Here is a 22,988-nt window from a genome sequence, read left to right on the forward strand (position 1 = left end):
TTTGAGATACATTGTGATGCTAGTGGGTACGGCATAGGAGGTGTCTTAATGCAAGAGAAGCACCCCATAGCTTACTTTAGTGAGAAACTTTCCGGAGCGCAACTCAATTATCCCATATATGACAAAGAGCTTTATGCTTTAGTGCGAGTTTTGCGTGACTGGGAACATTATCTTCGCCCTCATGAATTCATCATCCATACCGACCATCAAACTCTCAAGTATCTTAAGGGTCAAACTAAGTTGAACAAGAGTCATGCTAAGTGGAGTGAATTCATAGAGTCTCTTCCTTATGTCATCAAGTACCTTAAGGGTAAAGAAAATGTTGTGGCAGATGCGCTTTCCCGCAAATGCATGCTTGTTACTAAACTTGAATTGAATGTCATTGGCTTTGAGCACATAAAAGACCTGTATGCGCATGATCCTACTTTTGCTATTTCATATGCCAAATGTTTGACACATACATCTTGGGAACGCTATTACGTCAAGGATGATTATCTTATGAGAGCTAAAAAACTATGTATCCCTAAGTCTTCTCTTTGTTTGTTACTTTTGCAAGAGGCTCATGGAGGAGGACTAATGGGGCACTTTGGACGGGACAGGACATTGGCCACGCTCTCCAAGAACTAATTTTGGCGCGAGATGTTCTGTGGCGTCTCACACTTCACCAATCGATGCTCGACATGTCGCAAAGCTAAGTCAAAAGCTCAATCCCATGGTCTTTATATGCCCCTTCCAATTCCATATCACCCATGGGAAGATATTAGCATGGATTTTGTGCTTGGTTTGCCTAGAACTAGAAATGGCAAAGATTCCGTGTTTGTTGTTGTGGACCAATTCTCTAAGATGGCTCATTTCATCCCATGCAACAAGATAGACGATGCTTCACATATTGCAAATCTTTTTTGTAGGGAAATCTTGCGTCTCCATGGAGTGCCAAAGACGATTGTCTTGGACCGCGATGTCAAGTTCTTGAGTTACTTTTGGAAGACTCTATGCGCCAAGCTCGGAATCAAGATCTTGTTTTCTTCGGCATACCATCCTCAAACTGACGGCCAGACAGAGGTGACGAACTGTACGCTCTCCACTCTACTACACGTGTTTATCAAGAGGAACATCAAGGAGTGGGAGGAGTGTCTACCCATCGCTGAGTACGCCTACAACCAAGCAAGACATTCAACTACCGGCAAGTCCCCCTTCGAGGTCATCTATGGTTTCAACCCGTTGTCCCCATTGGACATTCTCCCTTTACCGCTACAAGAGCGCATCAACATGGACGCGAGTGCACGAGTGACCTACCTCAAGAAGATGCATGAAGATACAAGGCACACCATCGAGCGCCAAGTACAACAACTCGCGACCAAGCTCAACATCAACAAGCAACCAATGATATTAAACATTGGAGATCTCGTGTGGCTACACCTTCGCAAGGAACACTTCCCCAAAGAACGCAAGTCCAAGCTTCTACCTCGAGCCGACGGACCATTCAAGGTGCTAGCACGCTACAACAACAATGCATACAAGATCGATCTCCCATGCGACAAGTACAACGTGAGCGACGTCTTCAACATCTAGGATCTCTCTCCCTACCATGGTGATGAGGCTTTCGATCCGAGGTCGAATCTTTCCCAAGGGGGGGGGGATGGGAGATGATGCGGAGCATCCCATGGTCATCCCCATGGACCATCCTACATCTCCCAAGACACCACTTGGACCAACGACAAGAGCTCGTGAAAGAGCTATCGAAAACGAGGTTAACTATCTCCTTGTTGAACTCCCCTTAGACCCACTTGAGACATGGTTACTACCTCAAATGGAGATGCTTTGTGTTCTTAGGTACCAAGGAAGCAACCAAGGAGAAGTTACAGTGCAAGTTGGACATCAAGAGCATGAAGAAAACCTGCCCAGCCCAGAAATCCTGGTACAACCGCCCATGTACCGCCCAACTAGCGCCCGAACGGTACAACCGCTCGACTACCGCCCAACCACCAGCCCAACTTTTGTGATCGAGTGGTGCAAGGACGGTACATCACTGATTTATCCCCGTAACAGCCAAAAGACCGCTACAACCGCTCTGACCACTGGTACAACTGCTACTCCCTTTCACGACCTCTGGGAACCAGCACCCGAGCTCCCAGCGGTACAACCGCCCCCATGACCGATACTACCGCCCTACCTGCACACAGTGGAAGGGGTTTCACTCCATGTATCCCCCACTTACCCCTTGGTCCCCTAGCTCCGTATTAGGGTTAGCAATGGTTTAGCTCATTTGTGAGATAGAGCTTTGCTCATCCATCCGGATCTATTCCATCGAGAGAGACCGCGACCTCTACAGAGAAGATCCATCTTGGATTCAAGGCCCCTCATGAGAAGACCCTCAAGACCTCCTCATGGAGAGGAACTTTCTGCTTGTGTCGTCCCTTGTTGATCATGGATCGTGTATCTCTTTGTGTTTCGAGGATCTAGCACATGTGTAATTGAATCTTGTTGGTTTGAGTGATTTCTCTCCTCGTGTTTTCCCTCGCGTTCTTCATGTTCTTGGTAGGATCCGCTCCAATCATGAAAGTTCAGACATCTAGGGTTCCACCCTACATCAATCCAGCATCTATTTTCCTAGAGGTGACCCTGGGTTATTGAACCCATGAGAGGAAGATTCCCTTGAAGAAATGGTCTCTAGCAAGCTTTTGCCAAAGTGTTAAATCTAGCTTTTGACCAAATCAACAAGCAAATAGTGATTCAAACACTTATAATAAAAAGAAGGTACATGGATGAGGTCTTAATGCTACGTATTGGTGTTGGGATAAAAAATGATATTAGTTTGTGCTCGGGAAGTCACCCATTAAGAGGTGCTTGCTTCGTTTGGAATGGGGGATGTGTCCAAATAACATCCTGACCATCATGAGTCTTGTATCAAGAACAGTTTTCCTACCGAAGGTCCTATCTGTCTCACAGGGTTGCCCTGATAATTAAGATAATGATGCCATAAAAAAGCTTTGGACGTTCAATGACTACACCTCATGAATCCCCAAGGTTATGATCCATGTTACCCTACTAAACCTTACTATCACTGGTGTTTAATATAACACTTCATGGTCCCCTTGCTCCTAACCTCACTGGTGCTCGATCTCCATGATCCTAGGTACCTGCAGAGATGAAGATCATAGACAAGACAAGAGATACTTCACGATGCAATTTTATTTCACACATACAAGACGTTGTTTCAAAGACTTCCATTGATCCCTTCACCAAATACCTGGGGCTGCAAGGCTCATGCCTCATCCCATACCTTACCGGACTACTCATGGAGATCAGATCGCGAGAAGAAATCATTAAAGAACACATCTTGAGATTGATTGATTGTAATATGTCTTACAATAGATGCCTTGTGCGATGCACAATTACAAGTATGAACTATATGAGAGAGGGCTATGTGGTAGAGATGGCTATGGAGGGGAAAATGGCGGCGACTAGGGTTTGTGGATGGATATGATGTCAAATGGTTTGCAGTTGTGCTTGACGCTCCTCCTCTGCTCGTTCTATTAACATTTCGACGAGGCCCCCTTAATAAAAGTTGTTTAGGTGGACGAGCTGCCTCGGTTTCTACATCAAATGATTCTCATGTGAGCAGTCGCATGGAACATCGTCTTTTGCTCTGCCTTCTGACGCCTCTTTATGATTTATTTCTCCTCCATTTTCCTACCTTTCCTTTCTCCCATGTGATATCTTCCCTTTTTAGCCCATTTCCCGTGGAAAAAATATTAAAGATAGGATTTGTGCAATCCTTTGCATTCATTCATCATTAGTGGCAATATCAGAGCGAATATCTCTCTTTTAATGAAATGTCTCGGTTTAAACAAGGTTGAAATGAGTGTAAAAGTATCACTCATTTACTACCCCAAGCTTAAACTTGATGGTTCTCGAGCAACATAGAGAGAAATTCGAATCATAAGGAACTCAGTTGTTTAAACCGAAGTAACGAGAAGGTTTTAGTTCACTTACGATCATATGCCTTGATAGCCCTCTACTTCTTGACGTGAAAACTTATCATAGATATACCGGTGGCATGGTTATAGTGCAAGTGTTAGTGAAGTAATGATAATCAACACAAAGTTTCTGACCTACTAGATAAAACAACTTTGCAACACTTCATTTCATTTAATCTAGACAATACTTTCTTGCCGGGAATGCATGGAAGAATTTCTTAAGATAGAGCCATGAAAACATAAGTTAGGGAGTAGAAAGCATGTACTAGAACATGATGCTCAAGTGCTCTTGAACACACTCACAATTGTTTCCTCCTCTAGGCTCTTAAACACTTTGTTTCAATCATTGTTTGCTAGAACTTTGATTGTCATGTGAAGGAGATTATGCCAAATAAGTGATCATGCATAGGTTTTTGCTGTGGCTTAATGTTTTGGGAACTATGGACCTTTAGCAAGAATGTCTCTTTCGAGCTCTTTTGACCAGTCCCCTTTATTTACCACATACACACCCATTCAAGAGAAAGTCAAATAATATCCGTTTGTAGTGTTGCCACTACGCACGGTAACAAACTCATAGCCAAAATCCGAGCTAGCGCTCTTGGTGGATCGTTCATTGGCTAGCGGAGTCCTCAGCATAACATCAAGAAGGGCGAATAAGCCACATTTGCATATGTAAACGCGCATTTAGTAGCAAAGGCCATGGTACCATCCAGAAGCTATAACACCATGTTGAGATATACCACACAGATTTTTGGCATAATCTCACCCACCTTTCAACTAAGTTCCTCTAGACAATTTAATCCGCAAGTGTTATCGAGTCTATTAAAATTAACAACATGGGGTTGAGCATGTTTAAACATCACTTCCCTAAAATTTCTCAACTCCCAAGTCTTGAAAGACTTTCTCTTGTGCAAAGTTATACTTGGTTAATTTCATTTCATTTTCAAAACTGTCCCACAACAAGTCTTAGTTGTCTAAACTAAAGAAAATAAAGGCTACACAATTATTTCAGCTACTAGAGCAAAACCTTTGTATCAACTATCAAGACTCACTCCCATCGACACATATTACACATACTACTACTAGTACATCTACTCTAAGTATCCAAGTGCAAAAGACGGGGGTCATAGGACATACCTGCACGATTGCAAATTTACACACGTCTCTCCTTTACTCTTGCATTCCTCATTGTCCTGGCATAGATCAACTCCGGAAAAAATTGCAAATGAACTCCAAGGGGCTAAATAAGAACAAGAGCAAAGCAAAGCTTATTGTATTTGTTTGGTTTTTGGGTTTCTGAAAACTAACTTGCAACCGAAAAATCACAAAGGCAAAAACAAATCAAAAGCAAGTAAAAGCAATAGTAAATAAAAAGCAAAGTGTTGGAACAGACCAACACGAGTGTTTTGAAGCTCCTTGAGCTTAAGTACAACTTCCTTACAATTTATTCAAATACTGCCACATCTTGATGTAGAAGTGGTGATAAACTCCCCCAAGCTTAGGCTCTTGCAATCCCAAACAAGCGATTTCATTGCGGCGGTTGGTAAGGAGCCCACTCTTGGCTCCAGTTGGAGAAGTTCATGTTCATGTAGGTGGACGTGCTCCTCGGGGATGACACATGGTTGCTCATATCATCAATAGAGACCTGAAGGTTGTTGAGGTCCATGAAGGTGGTGTAGTCTTGCTGGGGTTGCTCTTCCTCTTCATTAATGGCGAGTTCTTCTTGCTCTACTTGTTCATGTTTTGGCCCTTCTTGGTCAAAAGCTACATCTCCTTCCTGTGCAACATAATGCAATTGTCCATTCTTGATGGAGGAACGATTAGGCATAGGTGTGGGTAACAAGTACGCCACTCCAGGAAATTGATACAATGGCGGCCATTACAAACTACTACCACACCAGCGCTAGTAAGAGCATGAAGGTTAACAAGGGTGTTACCGACAATGGGGCGGAGATGACTGTAGTCAAGGCCAAGGGAGTTGGCCAACATGGTGACACTCCTCCACACACGATATCTCCTTGTACATGATTTTCTTGATGCACGAGGTGTAGCAAAAGTATTCCCCTAAGTTGGGCGAATAACCGACGTCCAAGTTTGCTGCTTTCCCGAGAACTAGCATGTTCTCATCATTCACCTTAGAAACTTCTCCTCGTGTCTGCAAGGAGTTAGTGATAACATAGTAGAAATAACGTATAGCAGGACATTCAATGCAACTGGCTCTTTGCTTTGAGCCACGACGACTCATCGTAAGAAAGGATTGCCTCAGGCGCGGGTCAGTGAAATCATAAACATATCTAATATCAACATCATTGTTGGGGAAGCCAAAATAGTTGCACCACTCAACAAAAGTGATGTTAAAGTCTTGGTCAAGGAGACGGAAAGTGATCCTCTCCTCCTCCTACATTTGGCACTAATCCAACATTGTGCGAGAGAGTACTAAGAAACTCAAGCGTCAATCGTTCATAGGTCTCACATCCCTGATAAACAAAATGGTGCAACCCGACATTATGAAAAATAAAATTAAAATCATTAGTAATACCTGGCTTGGCGAGAGTACTCGCACAAGCCCCTTTCGTTACTTTGATCTTCCTTGTAGTGAGCTTTTGGAACTTCTACCTTGCTCCACGGTCGGTGAAGATGATCCCCTTAGTGAAAACTTGTTGCGGTTGCGCGATGGATGAACTCGCCTCACCGTGTATGCGAGAAGACCTCCGTGTAAACATCTACAAAACAACTTTTTAGTCCAACATAATGAAACAATAACGATCCTACGGTACTCACATCCTCATGCTCAACTAAAAACTTCAACAAATCCACGCCAAACTCATGTTTGAATCAAAAATATGCATCTCCTAGACATGGCAATGCTAGGCAGGTAGAACACGAATTTGCAAAAAATAAGTTGGGGATCGGAGGATAAATATACCGTAGATCGATCATACGGTAATATTCGAACTGAACACGAACGAGTACAAAGACCGGGCGAAGTTTTACTAGGTTTTGGAGGAGGAAGAAGAAGAAAAGAGAGAGATGGGGTTGAAATATGTCCTTCCTCAGGCTTATTGGAGCCGCCGGCGTGCACAACGACCGCTCATACGGGTGCAAGAGCCCGCCTAGAACGCTGTCTTTAACTCGGTTAAACTCACCTTTGCCTTCGTAGATGAAATGACCGCCGAAACAGGCGTCAGCATCTGTTTCAAACGGCTCCGTTTGGTCTGTTCTTCTTGTACTTCTGGTCGAAGATGTCAAACGACCGCTCAGACGGGCACTTGCGCCCCGTTTGGAACGCCGTCAAATGCTCTGGACTCGTTCGTGGTTTCTTTAGAGAATCAAGATGACCACAAAAAGAGCATGTGCGTGATGGCTCGTGTCCACGTCAGTATTTTCCCTGGAGAGGAAGGGATGATGCAACACAACTACAGTAGGTATTTCCCTCAGTAATGAAACCGAGGTTATTGAACCAGTAGGAGAACCATGCAACACTATGTAAATGATACCTTCACACAAAGAACAAATACTTGCAACCCGACGCGTAAGAGGGGTTGTCAATCCCTACCGGGTAGAAGATAGATTGGTTTGTAGTAGATCCGATAAATAGATCTTGCTAAAACGCGAAATAAAGTAAATAACAAAAAATACAACAAGTTTTTTTTGGGTTTTTAGAATAATAGATCTGAAAAATAAATGTCGCAAATAATAGATCGAAAAGCAAATATGATAAAGAATACACTCGGGGGCCATAGATTTCACTAGTGGGCTTCTCTCGAGAAAAATAACATACGGTGGGTAAACAAATTACTATTGGGCAATTGATAGAACTTCAAATAATTATGACGATATCCAGTCAATGATCATTATATAGCTAGGCATCACATCCAATATTAGTAGACCGACTCCTGCCCGCATCTACTACTATTACTCCACACACCGACCGCTATCCAGCATGCATCTAGTGTATTAAGTTCATGAAAAAACAAAATAATGCAATAAGAACGATGACATGATGTAGACAAGATCTATTCATGTAGGAATAGACCCCATCTTGTTATCCTTAATAGCAACAATGCATACATGTCAATTCCCCTTCTTTCACTGGGACTGAGCACCGTAAGATCGAACCCATCACAAAGCACCTCTTCCCATGGCAAGAAAAATTGATCCAGTTGGCCTAACTAAGCCAAATATTCGAAGAAGAAATACAATGCTATAAGTAATCATTCATATAAGAGATCAAAACTTAAATAACTTTCATGGATAAAATAGATCTGATCATAAACTCAAAGTTCATCGGATCCCAACAAACACACTGCAAAAAGAGTTACATCATATAGATCTCCAAGAGACCATTGTATTGAGAATCAAAAGAGAGATAGGAAGCCATCTAGCTATTGCCTACGGACCCATAGGTCTACAAAGAACTACTCACACATCATCAGAGAGGCACCAATGAGGATGATGAACCCCTCTATGATGGTGTTTAGATTGGACCTGGTGGTTCTGGAACTTGCGGTGGCTAGAATTGTATTTTCGTCGACTCCCCTAGGGTTTTTGTATTTTCATGGTATTTATAGAGCAAAGAGGCGGTGTGGGAGGCCACCGAGGTGAGCACAATCCACCTGGGTGCGTCTGGAGGCCCAAGCGCACCCAGGTGGGCTGTGCCACCATCGGGGCACCCCTCTGGTACTTCGTTGGTCCAAGTTGTTCCTTCCGGTCTAGAAAAATTCACCAAAAAGATTCACTACGTTTGGACTCCGTTTGGTATTGATTTACTGCGAAGTAAAAAACAAGCAAAAACAACAACTGTCATTGGGCACTATGTCAATAGATTAGTCCCAAAAACTGATATATAGTTGCTATAAAATGATTGTAAAACATCCAATAATGACAATATAACAACATGGAAAAAGCAAAAATTATAGATACGTCATATCAACATCCCCAAGCTTAATTCCTACTCGTCCTCGAGTAGGTAAATGATAAAAATAGAATTTTTGATGTGGAATGCTGCCTAACATGCTCATCACATATTTTTTCCTTTTGTAGCATGGACGTCTTTCAAAATATCAACACTAAACCAAGTTATCCCTAGCCCATCATGCTCAGTCATTGATTCATTCATGAGACACTCGCATATTAGCTACACCCAATGTTCAAGTACAATCATATTGCCCCTTAGTTGGTGCTTTATAAGAGAAGATGGAGACTCAAAAAAATTGCATAAACTAAATAGAAAGGCCCTTCGCAGAGGGAAGTAAGGATTTGTAGAGGTGCCAAAGATCAAAGCAAAAAAAATAGTGATAAAACATTTTGGGTGGCATGCTTTTCCTGTCAATGAAAATGATCGAGTAGTTCCCAATACATTCCATGCTAGATATATCATAGGCGGTTCCCAAACATAAATTAAAGTTTATCCTTTTTCCACCATACTTTCACATTCCACAGCTAGCTGTATCCACGGGTTCCGTCCATACCAACACTTTCCAAGGAATTTATTATTTGACAACATAAAGTAAATTCACTTTTCAATTCGGGACTCGGCATCCCTAATACCTTTGCCATACTCTCGTGCAATGACAAGTGAATAAACACTCATCTTGAGAATAACACATATAGCATGGAATATTATCAGCCACTGTTTCATGAGCGGTATGAGCACACAAAAAGGAATTTTATTTTGAAAATTAGAGATGACACATACAAATTTGCTTAGAACGCAAGAGAATACCACACATAGGTAGGTATGGTGGGCTCATATGGCAAAATTGGGTTTAAGGATTTTGGATGCACAAGTAGTATTCCCACTTAGTGAAAGGGAAGGCTAGCAAAAAGATTGAGAAGCATCCAACCAAGAAACGAAAAATCACATAAGTGTGCATTAAGCATAACTAACACCGAATAATGCACCACAAGTAGGATGTAATTTCATTGCATAATTATTGACTTTTGTTCTTGCATAGGGAATCACAAACCTTACACCAATATTCTTACTAAAGCATAATCTCACCAACATGACTCACATATCACTATCATCATATTGGAAAAACTATTAAAAAGAATCAAGTGTATTTTGTCCAATGATCTTCATGAAAGTTTTGAAGGAAATATGCCCTAGAGGCAATAATAAAGTTATTATTTTATTCCTTATTCATGATAAATGTTTATTATTCATGCTAGAATTGTATTAACCGGAAACTTGATACATGTGTGAATACATAGACAAAACAAAGTGTCCCTAGTATGCCTCTACTAGACTAGCTCGTTAATCAAAGATGGTTAAGTTTCCTGACCATAGACATGTGTGGTCATTTGATGAATGGGATCACATCATTAGAGAATGATGTGATGGACAAGACCCATCCGTTAGCTTAGCACTATGATCATTTAGTTTATTGCTATTGCTTTCTTCATGAATTATACATGTTCCTATTACTATGAGATTATGCAACTCCCAAATACGGGAGGAACACTTAGTGTGCTATCAAACGTCACAATGTAACTGGGTGATTATAAAGATGCTGTACAGGTGTCTTCAAAGGTGTTTGTTGAGTTAGCACAGATCAAGATTAGGATTTGTCACTCCGTGTTTCGGAGAGGTATCTCTGGGCCCTCTCGATAATGCACATCACTATAAGCCTTGCAAGCAATGTGACTAATGAGTTAGTTACGGGATGATGCATTACGGAACGAGTAAAGAGACTTGCCGATAACGAGATTGAACTAGGTATGATGATACCGACAATCGAATCTTGGACAAGTAACATACTGATGACAAAGGGAACAACGTATGTTGTTATGCGGTTTGACCGCTAAAGATATTCGTAGAATATGTAGGAGCCAATATGAGCATCCAGGTTCCGCTATTGGTTATTGACTGGAGATGTGTCTCGGTCATGTCTACATAGTTCTCAAACCTGTACGGTCCGCACGCTTAACGTTAGATGACGATTTGTATTATGAGTTATGTGATTTGATGTACCGAAGTTTGTTCGGAGTCCCGGATGAGATCACGGACATGACGAGGAGTCTCAAAATGGTCGAGACATGAAGATTTTCATATATTGGAAGGTTACATTCGGACACCAGAATGGTTCGGGTCGTTTAGATGAGTTTCGGAGTACGGGGGGTTACCAGAACCCCCCCGGGAAGTTAATGGGCCTCATGGGCCTAGTGGTGGAAGAGAGGAGGCCAACCAAGGAGTGGTGTACGCCCCTAGCGCAAACCGAATTGGACTAGGGTTTGGGGGGCGGGCGCCCCCCTTTTCCTTCTCTCCTCCTCCTCCTTCCCTCCTTCTCCTACTAGGAATAGGAATAAGGAGGGGAATCCTACTTGGACTGGGGAGTCCTAGTAGGATTCCCCACACCTGGCGCGCCCCCTTGGGCCGGCCACCTGTTCCCTCCCCTCCTTTATATACGTGGCCAGGGGGCACCCCATATACACACAAGTTGATATTGTATCCGTGTGCGGTGCCCCCCTCCACAGTTACACACCTCGGTCATATTGTTGTAGTGCTTAGGCGAAGCCCTGCGCTGGTAACTTCATCATCACCGTCGCCACGCTGTTGTGCTGATCAAGAGTACGAGGGACGTCATCGATCTGAACGTGTGCTGAACACGGAGGTGCCGTACATTCGGTGCTAGGATCAGTCGGATCATGAAGACATATGCCTACATCAACCGCATTGATAAAACGCTTCAGCTTTCGGTCTACGAGGGTACGTGGACACACTCTCCCCGCTCGTTGCTATGCTTCTCCTAGATAGATCTTGTGTAATTGTATGATTTTTTTTGAAATTACCGCATTCCCCAACAGTGGCATCCGAGCCAGGTCTATGCTTAGATGTTATATGCACAAGTAGAACACAGAGAGTTGTGGGCAATAATAGTCATACTGCTTACCAGCAACGTCTGACTTTGATTTGGCAGTATTGTTGGATGAAGCGGCCTGGACCGACATTACATGACCGCGGTCATGAGACTGGTTCTACCGACGTGCTACGCGCACATGTGGCTAGCGGGTGTTTGTTTCTCCAACTTTAGTTTAACCGAGTTTGACTATGCCCGGTCCTTGTTGAAGGTTAAAACAACACACTTGACGAAAATCGTTGTGGTTTTGATGCGTAGGTAAGAACGGTTCTTGCTAGAAGCCTGTAGCAGCCACGTAAAACTTGAAACAACAAAGTAGATGACGTCTAACTTGTTTTTGCAGGGCTTGCTGTGATGTGATATGGTCAAGGCATGATGAGATATAAATTGTTGTATGAGATGATCATGTTTTGTAACAGTTATCGGCAACTGGCAGGAGCCTTATGGTTGTCGCTTTATTGTATGAAATGCAATCGCCATGTAATTGCTTTACTTTATCACTAAGCGGTAGCGATAGTCGTAGAAGCAATAATTGGCGAGATGACAACGATGCTTCGATGGAGATCAAGGTGTCAAGCCGGTGACGATGGTGATCAGGACGGTGCTTTGGAGATGGAGATCAAAGGCACAAGATGATGACAGCCATATCATATCACTTATTTGATTGCATGTGATGTTTATCCTTTATGCATCTTATTTGCTTAGTATGACGGTAGCATTAAAAGATGATCTCTCACTAAATTTCAAGGTATAGGTATTCTCCCTGAGTATGAACTGTTGCTAGAGTTCTTCATGCTGAGACACCACGTGATGACCGGGTGTGATAAGCTCAACGTTCACATACAACGGGTGTAAGCTAGTTTTGCACACGTAGAATACTCGGGTTAAACTTGACGAGCCTAGCATATGCAGATATGGCCTCGGAACACTCAGACCGAAAGGTCGAGCGTGAATCATATAGTAGATATGATCAACATAGTGATTTTCACCATTGAAAACTACTCCATCTCATGTGATGATCTGACATGGTTTAGTTGATTTGGATCACGTGATCATTTAGATGACTAGAGGGATGTCTATCTAAGTGGGAGTTCTTAAGTAATATGATTAATTGAACCTTAATTTATCATGAACTTAGTCCTGATAGTATTTGCATATCTATGTTGTAGATCAATAGCTTGCGTATAGCTCCCCTGTTTTATTTTTGATATGTTCCTAGAGAAAACTAAGTTGAAAGATGATAGTAGCAATGATGCGGACTAGGTCCATGATCTGAGGATTATCCTCATTGCTGCACAGAAGTATTATGTCCTTGATGCACCGCTAGGTGACATACCTATTGCAGGAGTATATGCAAATGTTGTGAACATTTGGCAAGCTTGATATGATAGCTACTTGATAGTCTAGTGTACCATGCTTTATGGCTTAGAACCGGGACTTCAAAAATGTTTTGAACGCCACGGAGCATATGATATGTTCCAAGAGTTGAAATTGGTATTTCAGACTCATGCCCGTGTTAAGAGGTATGAGACCTCTGACAAAGCACTTTGCCTACAAGATGGAGGAGAATAGCTCAGCTAGTGAGCATGTGCTCAGAATGTCTGAGTACTACAATCGCTTGAATCAAGTGGGAGTTAATCTTCCTGATAAGATAGTGACTAACAGAGTTCTCTAGTCACTATCACCAAGTTACTAGAACTTAGTGATGAACTATAATATGTGAGGGATGAAGAAAATGATTCCCGAGCTCTTCGCGATGCTGAAATTGGCGAAGGTAGAAATCAAGAAAAAGCATCAATTGTTGATGGTTAACAAGATCACTAGTTTCAAGAAAAGGGCAAAGGAAAAGAAAGGGAACTTCAAGAAGAATGGCAAGCAAGTTGTCACTCCCATGAAGAAGCCCAAAGCTAGACCTAAGCCTGAAACTGAGTGCTTCTACTGCAAAGGGAATGGTCACTAGAAGCGGAACTGCCCCAAATATTTGGCGGATAAGAAGGATGGCAAAGTGAACAAAGGTATATTTGATATACAGATTATTGATGTGTACTTTACTAGTGTTCATAGAAACCCCTGGATATTTGATACAGGTTCAGTTGCTAAAATTAGTAACACGAAACGGGAGTTGCAGAATGAACAGAGACTAGTTAAGGGTGAGTGACGATGTGTGTTGAAAGTGGTTCCAAGATTGATATGATCATCATCGCACACTCCCTATACTTCCGGGATTAGTGTTGAACCAAAATAAATGTTATTTGGTGTTTGTGTTGAGCATGAATATGATTTGATCATGTTTATTGCAATATGGTTATTCATTTAAAGTCAGAGAATAATTGTTGTTCTGTTTACATGAATAAAACCTTCGATGGTCATACAACCAATGAAAATAGTTTGTTGGATCTCGATCGTGTGATACACATATTCATAATATTGATGCCAAAGGATACAAAGTTGATAATAATAGTGCAACATATTTGTGGCACTGCCGTTTAGGTCATATTGGTGTAAAGCGCATGAAGAAACACCATGCTAATGGGCTTTTGGAATCACCTGATTATGAATCACTTGATGCTTGCGAACCATGCCTCATGGGCAAGATGGCTAAGACTTCATTCTTCGGAACAATGGAGCGAGCAACTGACTTATTGGAAATAATACATACTGATGTATGCGGTCCGATAAGTGTTGAGGCTCGCGGCGGGTATCATTATTTTTTGACCTTCATAGATGATTTGAGCAGATATGGGTATATCTACTTAATGAAACATAAGTTTGAAACATTTGAAAAGTTCACAGAATTTCAGAGTGAAGTGGAAAATCATCGTAACAAGAAAATAAAGTTTCTATGATCTGATCGTGGAGGGGAATATTTGAGTTACGAGTTTGGCCTTCATTTGAAACAATGTGGAATAGTTTCGCAATTCACGCCACCTGGAACAGCATAGCGTAATGGTGTGTCCGAACATCGTAACCGCACTTTATTAGATATGGCGCGATCTATGATGTCTCTTACTGATTTACCGCTATTGTTTTGGGGCTATGCTTTAGAGACGGCTACATTCACGTTAAATAGGGTACCATCTAAATCCATTGAGGCGACACCTTATGAACTGTGGTTTGGCAAGAAACACAAGTTGTCGTTTCTTAAAGTCTGGGGCTGCGATGCTTATGTGAAAAAGCTTCAACCTGATAAGCTCGAACCCAAATCAGAGAAATGTGTCTTCATAGGATACCCAAAGGAGACAGTTGGGTACACCTTCTACAACAGATCCGAAGGCAAGATATTCGTTGCTAAGAATGGATCCTTTCCAGAGAAGGAGTTTCCCTCGAAAGAAGTGAGTGGGAGGAAAGTAGAACTTGATGAGGTAATTGTACCTTCTCCCGAATTGGAAAGTAGTTCATCACAGAAAATAGTTCCAGTGATTCCTACACCAATTAGCGAGGAAACTAATGATGATGATCATGAAACTTCAGACCAAGTTACTACTGAACCTCGTAGGTCAACCAGAGTAAGATCCGCACCAGAGTGGTACGGTAATCCTGTTCTGGACGTCATGTTACTAGACCATAACGAACCTATGAACTATGAGGAAACGATGACGAACCCAGATTCCGCGAAATGGCTTGAGGCCATGAAATCTGAGATGGGATCCATGTGTGAGAACAAAGTGTGGACTTTGGTTGACTTGCCTGATGATCGGCAAGCCATCGAGAATAAATGGATCTTCAAGAAGAAGGCTGACGCTGACGGCAATGTTACTGTCTACAAAGCTTGACTTGTTGCGAAAGGTTTTTGACAAGTTCAAGGAGTTGACTATGATGGGACTTTCTCACCCATAGCGATGCTTAAGTCTGTCCGAATCATGTTAGCAATTGCCGCATTTTATGATTATGAAATTTGGTAAATGGAAGCCAAAACTGCATTCCTGAATGGATTTCTGGAAGAAGAGTTGTATATGATGCAACCAGAAGGTTTTATCGATCCAAATGATGCTAACAAAGTGTGCAAGCTCCATCGATCCATTTATGGACTGGTGCAAGCCTCTCGGATTTGGAATAAATGTTTTTATAGTGTGATCAAAGCATATGGTTTTATACAGACTTTTGGAGAAGCCTGTATTTACAAGAAAGTGAAAGGGCGCCCTGTAGCATTTCTAATATTATATGTGGATGACATATTGTTGATTGGAAATGATACATTATTTCTGGAAAGCATAAAAGGATACTTGAATAAGAATTTTTCAATGAAGGACCTCGGTGAAGCTGCTTATATATTGGGCATCAAGATCTATAGAGCTAGATCAAGACGCTTAATTGGACTTTCACAAAGCATATACCTTGATAAGATTTTGAAGAAGTTCAAAATGGACTAGTCAAAGAAAGGGTTCTTGCCTATGTTACAAGGTGTGAAGTTGAGTGCGACTCAATGTCCGACCACTACAGAAGATAGAGAGAAAATGAAAGTCATTCCCTATGCTTCAGCCATAGGTTCTATCATGTATGCAATGCCGTGTACCAGACTTGATGTGTACCTTGCTATAAGTATAGTAGGGAGGTACCAAAGAACATCCTGAAATACCTGAAAAGGACTAAGGATATATTTCTAAGTTATGGAGGTGATAAAAGAGTTCGTCGTAAAGAGTTACGTCGATGCAAGCTTTGACACCAATCTGGATGACTTTGAGTCTCGATCTGGATACATATTGAAAGTAGGAGCAATTAGCTAGAGTAGCTCCGTGCAGAGCATTGTAGACATAGAAATTTGCAAAATACATATGGATCTGAATGTGGCAGACCCGTAGACTAAAACTTCTCTCACAAGAAAAACATGATTACACCTTATTACTCTTGGGTGTAAATCACATAGCGATGTGTACTAGATTATTGACTCTAGTAGAACCCTTTGAGTATTGGTCACATGGCGATGTGAACTATGGGTAAAGATATGTACTATTGGTGTTAAATCACATGGCGATGTGAACTAGATTATTGACTCTGGTGCAAGTGGGAGGCTGAAGGAAATATGCCCTAGAGGCAATAATAAGTTATTATTTTACTTCCTTATATCATGATAAATGTTTATATTCATGCTAGAATTGTATTAACCGGAAACTTGATACATGTGTGAATGCATAGAGAAAACAAAGTGTCCCTAGTATGCCTCTACTAGACTAGCTCGTTAATCAAAGGTGGTTAAGTTTCCTGGCCATAGACATGTGTTGTCATTTGATGAACGGGATCACATCATTAGAGAATGATGTGATGGACAAGACCCATCCGTTAGCTTAGCACTATGATGGTTTAGTTTATTTCTATTGCTTTCTTCATGACTTATACATGTTCCTATGACTATGCGATTATGCAACTCTCGAATACCGGAGGAACACTTAGTGTGCTATCAAATGTCACAACGTAACTGGGTGATTATAAAGATGCTCTACACGTGTCTGTGATGGTGTTTGTTGAGTTGGCATAGATCGAGATTAGGATTTGTCACTCCGTGTTTCGGAGAGGTATCTCTGGGCCCTCTCGGTAATGCACATCACTATAAGCCTTGCAAGCAATGTGACTAATGAGTTAGTTACGAGATGATGCATTAAGAAACGAGTAAAGAGACTTGCTGGTATCAAGGACGAATCTATACCAAGTAGTGACGCCCACATAAAAACAATGAAGAAGAACAACAGTAGATTGCTTACGAATAGATCTATTATGTGCATTGCAAATCCTATACCAAGCATATTTTAGATTCTTGCCTTCCCTTTGTTTGAAATTAAGAACCTCGTTCTCGGGGGTGCACGCAATAGAGGAAGAACTATCCATAACGATAAAAAGTGGCAAACACAATTGCACACAAAAACAGATCTGACGAGAAAACGACGAATGAAAAAGAGGGCGAACAAAATGGCAAATTTTTGTGAAGTGGGGGAGATGAAAATGAGAGGCAAATGGCAAATAATGTAAATTGCAAGGAGATGATATTTGTGATTAGGAACCTGATAGATGTTGATGATGTCTCCCTGGCAACGGCGCCAGAAATCCTTTCTTGGTGGCTCGTGTCCGCGTCAGTATTTTCCCTGAAGAGGAAGGGATGATGCAGCACAGCTATGGTAGGTATTTCCCTCAGTGATGATACCAAGGTTGTCGAACCAGTAGGAGAACCACGCAACACTATGTAAAAATACCTGCACACAAAGAACAAATACTTGCAACCCGACGCGTAAGAGGGGTTGTCAATCCCTCCCGGGTAAAAGATAGATTGCTTTGTAGTAGATTGGATAAATAGATCCCGCGGAAACACAAAATAAAATAAATAACAAAAATTGCAGCAAGGTATTTTTGGGTTTTTAGAATAATAGATCTGAAAATAAAAGTGGCAAATAATAGATCAGAAAGCAAATATGATAAAGAATAGAATAGACCATGGGGACGTAGATTTCACTAGTGGCTTCTATCAAAAAAAATAGTATACGATGGGTAAACAAATTACTGTTGGGCAATTGGTAGAACTTCAAATAATTATGACGATATCCAGGCAATGATCATTATATAGGCATCACGTACAAGAATAGTAGACCGACTCCTGCCCACATCTACTACTATTACTGCACACATCGACCGCTATCCAACATGCATCTAGTGTATTAAGTTCATGGAAAAACAAGGTAATGCAATAAGAATGATGACATGATGTAGACAAGATCTATTCATGTAGGAATAGAACCCATCTTGTTATCCTTAACAACAACGATACATACGTGCCATGTCCCCTTCTGTCACTGGGATTGAGCACCGTAAGATCGAACCCATCACAAAGCACCTCTTCCCATGGCAAGAAAAATCGATCTAGTTGGCCTAACTAAACCAAAGATTCGAAGAATAAATATGAGGATATAAGTAATCATGCATATAAGAGATCAAAACTCAAATAACTTTCATGGATAAAATAGATCTGATCATAAACTCAAAGTTCATCGGATCCCAACAAACACACCGCAAAAAGAGTTACATAAATAGATCTCCAAGGGACCATTGTTGAGAATCAAAAGAGAGAGAGGAAGCCATCTAGCTACTGCCTACGAACCCGTAGGTCCACAATGAACTACTCACGCATCAACAGAGAGCACCAATGAGGATGATGAACCCCTCCGTGATGGTGTTTAGATTGGATCTGGTGGTTCTGGAACTTGCGGCGGCTGGAATTGTGTTTTCATCGACTCCCCTAGGGTTTTTGGATTTTCGAGGTATTTATAGAGCAAAGAAGCGACGCGGGAGGCCACCGAGGTGGGCACAACCCACTAGGGTGCGCCTGGGCCCCCAGGCGCACCCAGGTGGGTTGTGCCCCCTCGAGGCTCCCCTCTGGTACTTCTTTGGCCCAAGTTGTTCCTTCTGGTCTAGAAAAATTCTCCAAAACGTGTAGCTACGTTTGGACTCCGTTTGGTATTGATTTTCTGCAAAGTAAAAAACAAGCAAAAACAACAACCGACACTGGCACTATGTCAATAGGTAGTCTCAAATAATGATATAAAGTTGCTGTAAAATGATTGTAAAACATCCAAGAATGATAATATAACAACATGGAACAAGAAAAAATTATAGATACATTGGAGATGTATCAGTGCACCAGTTTGAAACACCGTCCTTCACTCTGTTGTCTCTGTTGTTTTGCGCTTGAACCTCCTGTAGGTCAAACGACCACCCACGCAACTGCTACGGTCGCAGAAAGGGCATCTTCTAGTATTTTTCTTCCAAAACTTGTATTTTTATTCGTTTTCCCGTGGTGTTAGTTCCATAGCAATACATAGACACATAACCAGGCATTCAAACATCAATCTAGCATATAAATTATCTTGCACAAGGCTAAGCCTTCATTAGAACAACTCTTCCAAACTCACTTCTTCACATGGAATTTCATTCACTCTTTTATTTAAAACAAAACAAAAACTTACTTGTGTACTTTGTTCATGTGGGCGACCTCCAATGAAGCTTTTGTTTCCAGTCGGATAGCTCGACCGTAGTGGTGGTCAAGGTGGTGCTAGAACACCGAGACCATAGCTTCTGGCATTCAAAATGATGCCTTCTCCTGTGTAGGTCTTCAATTTCTTTTTCCTGGGGAAATGCCTTCTAAAGGGATCTTTAGCTGTTAAATCAAAACGAACATTTCCCTCAAACACATTTATCACAACTTTGATAGTCCTTACAAAAGGTCTACTGAGGATTATAGGAGCAATTGGATCTTCAGGCATATCTACTATAACGAGATCAATCATGACCGGGCAATCATTAATTTGAACTATAACTCCATGCTTAATGCCTACTGCCTGAGTAAAAGTAGAATTATCCATATTAATATAATCGCAGTACTAGCATAAGGACAAGACTAAGACTATCATAAACAGATTTGGGGATAGTGGAAACACTTGCCCCTAGATCAGATAAAGCACTGAACTTATTATGTTCTATCTCAATATCTATGGTTGGTTCAAAAGCATCCTCTTGCTTAGCTGGTAACTTACTGAATAACTTTTTTCTTTCATCATGAAGTTCATGTACCTTGGCTGCAACGTGTTCAACAAAGACATTATATGCCTCATTGTTAGTTACCCATGGTAGTGGATACTTCATGTATATAATTTTGACAAATCTGCAACGGTATAATTGTACACTGGCACATGACTTCTGTTAAGTACATCATCTTTTTCTTCCTTGCTTCTTACCATTTTAACTTCTTCAACCGTGTTAGGATCTGGTTTCCCTATAAACTCAGCCAAAATCAAGGTTTGGCTCTCTGCTATCTTTGCCACTTGTGCCTCCATATTCTTGGATCTGGCTTCAAGTATCTACACATCATTTGTTAGTCCAACAACCTTACCAAAATTGACCGAGTAAGTTATCATGATTCTTCAAGATATTCTTGAAGTTTTATTCTGCTTAGCCTGGCTAGCAATAAAACTTTTAAGAGTTTCTTCAAGAGTATATCTATTGCTACCATTAGCTCCATTAGAATTATTTGATCCTCCTCCATTATTAGGATAGGGAATTTTAGGAACATAACTATTATTTTTCCAGTTGGGATTTAGCTATTACGAGCAATAAAATTAACATCACTAATATCTTCACAAGTGATGACATTGACATTTACCTCCTCTTTACCTTTCATCAAAGAGATAAGTTCTTCTAGATTGGTTGTTATCTGAGCTATTTTTCTCTATGACATTCACCTGCTTGGTCACTAGAGGCAGGCAAAGTCCTATTATTTTTCTTCTTCTTTTTCTTTTTTAGAAGGACTAGGTGCATCCGTGTTAATTCTTTGAGAGTCTTGTTCAATTCTCTTTGGGTGTACCTTAGGTTAAAGTGGTTTCTGAGTCATTTTACCTCCTCTAGTTGCTACTCTAACAGCAAAGTCACTTATATTATTGTTCATTTCATCAAACAACTCTCTTTGAGATTTAGCAATTTGTTCTAATTGAGTTTGAAACATAGAGGCATGCTTTCCTACACCTCTAACATCATTTGAGATTCTAAATAACAAGTCACTTAAGAGAGCAATCATATCGGAGTTGTATTTGAATTGTTTCATAACATTTGCATTGAAGTGATCTTACTTTCTAATGTAATTATCAAACTCATAAAGGCATCAACTATGATGTTCATTATAAGGATTATCACTATCATTAAATTTCATTAAATAATTGACATCTACCACCTAAGGTGGTGGTGGTGTATCAAGCCCATGTATTTCTTCAATAGGTGGTAAATTTTTAACATCCTTTGCTTTAATATCTTTTTCCTTCATAGATTTATGTGCCTCTTGCATATCTTCAGGACTGAGATATAAATTACCCTCTTCTTTGGAGTGGGTTTTGGCGGTGTTTCAGGAGGAGTCCAATCATCATAATTTTTCAATATGTTATTCAATAATTCTTCAGCTTGCTCAATAGTTCGTTCCCTGAAAATACAACCAGCACAACTATCTAGGAAATCTCTAGAAGCATTGGTTAGTCCATTATAGAAGATATCAAGTATTTCATTTTTCTTAAGAGGATGATCAGGAAAAGAATTAAGCAATTGGAGAAGCCTCTCCCAAGCTTGTGGGAGACTCTCTTATTCAATTTGCACAAAGATTAATATTTCCTACAAGGCAGGTTGTTTCTTATGAGCATGGAAATATTTTTCAGAGAAGTAATAAATCATATCCTGGGGACTACGCACACAACCAGGAGCAAGAGTATTGTACCAAGCTTTAGCATCACCCTTTAATGAGAATGAAAATAATTTGAGGATATAGTAACAGCGAATCTTTTCATCGTGAGCAAAAAGGGTGGCTATGTCATTCAACTTAGTAAGATGCGACACAACAGTTTCAGTTTCATAACCATGGAAAGGATCAAATTCAACCAAAGTAATTAACTCTGGGTTGACAGAGAAATCATAATCCTTATCATCAATAAAGATAGGTGAAGTGGCAAACTTAGGATCACATTTCATTCTAGCATTCAAAGATCTTTCTTTATACTTGCATAATAATTTTTCTAGATCATCTCTATCCTTACAAGCAAGAATATCTCTAGTTGCCTCCTCACCTATAACATAACCTTCCGGTACCTTTGGCAATTCATATCTAGGAGGGCTAGTTCTAATAGGTGTTTCAAGTTTTCATTTTCAAGCTCATCATCAGTTTCAACAATATCATCTGTCTTACTCTAGTAATTTGTTCATCAAGAAATTCACCTAGTGGCACATTATCATCAAGCAAGGTACTAGCATCATCATGAGTAACATTCATAGCGGAAGTAGCATCATCAATAACTTGCGACATATCAGAATTAATAGTATATGGTGGTGTTGCAAGTTTACTTATAACAGAAGGTGAATCTAAAGCGGAGCTGGATGGTAGTTCCTTACCTCCCCTCGTCTTAGAGGGAAAATTTTTAGTCTTAGCATCCTTCAGATTCTTCATAGTGATAATTTGATAATAATCCCAAGTGATCAACAAATATAGCTATGCTCCCTGGCAACAGCGCCAGAAAAAGGTCTTGATAACCCACAAGTATATGCGATCGCAATAGTTTTCGAGGGTAGAGTATTCAACCCAAGTTTATAGATTCGACACAAGGGGAGCCAAAGAATCCTTGCAAGTATTAGCAGC

The sequence above is a fragment of the Triticum aestivum genome, chromosome 6B, assembly GCF_018294505.1.
Source record: "Triticum aestivum cultivar Chinese Spring chromosome 6B, IWGSC CS RefSeq v2.1, whole genome shotgun sequence".
In the NCBI taxonomy this organism is placed as follows: domain Eukaryota; kingdom Viridiplantae; phylum Streptophyta; class Magnoliopsida; order Poales; family Poaceae; genus Triticum; species Triticum aestivum.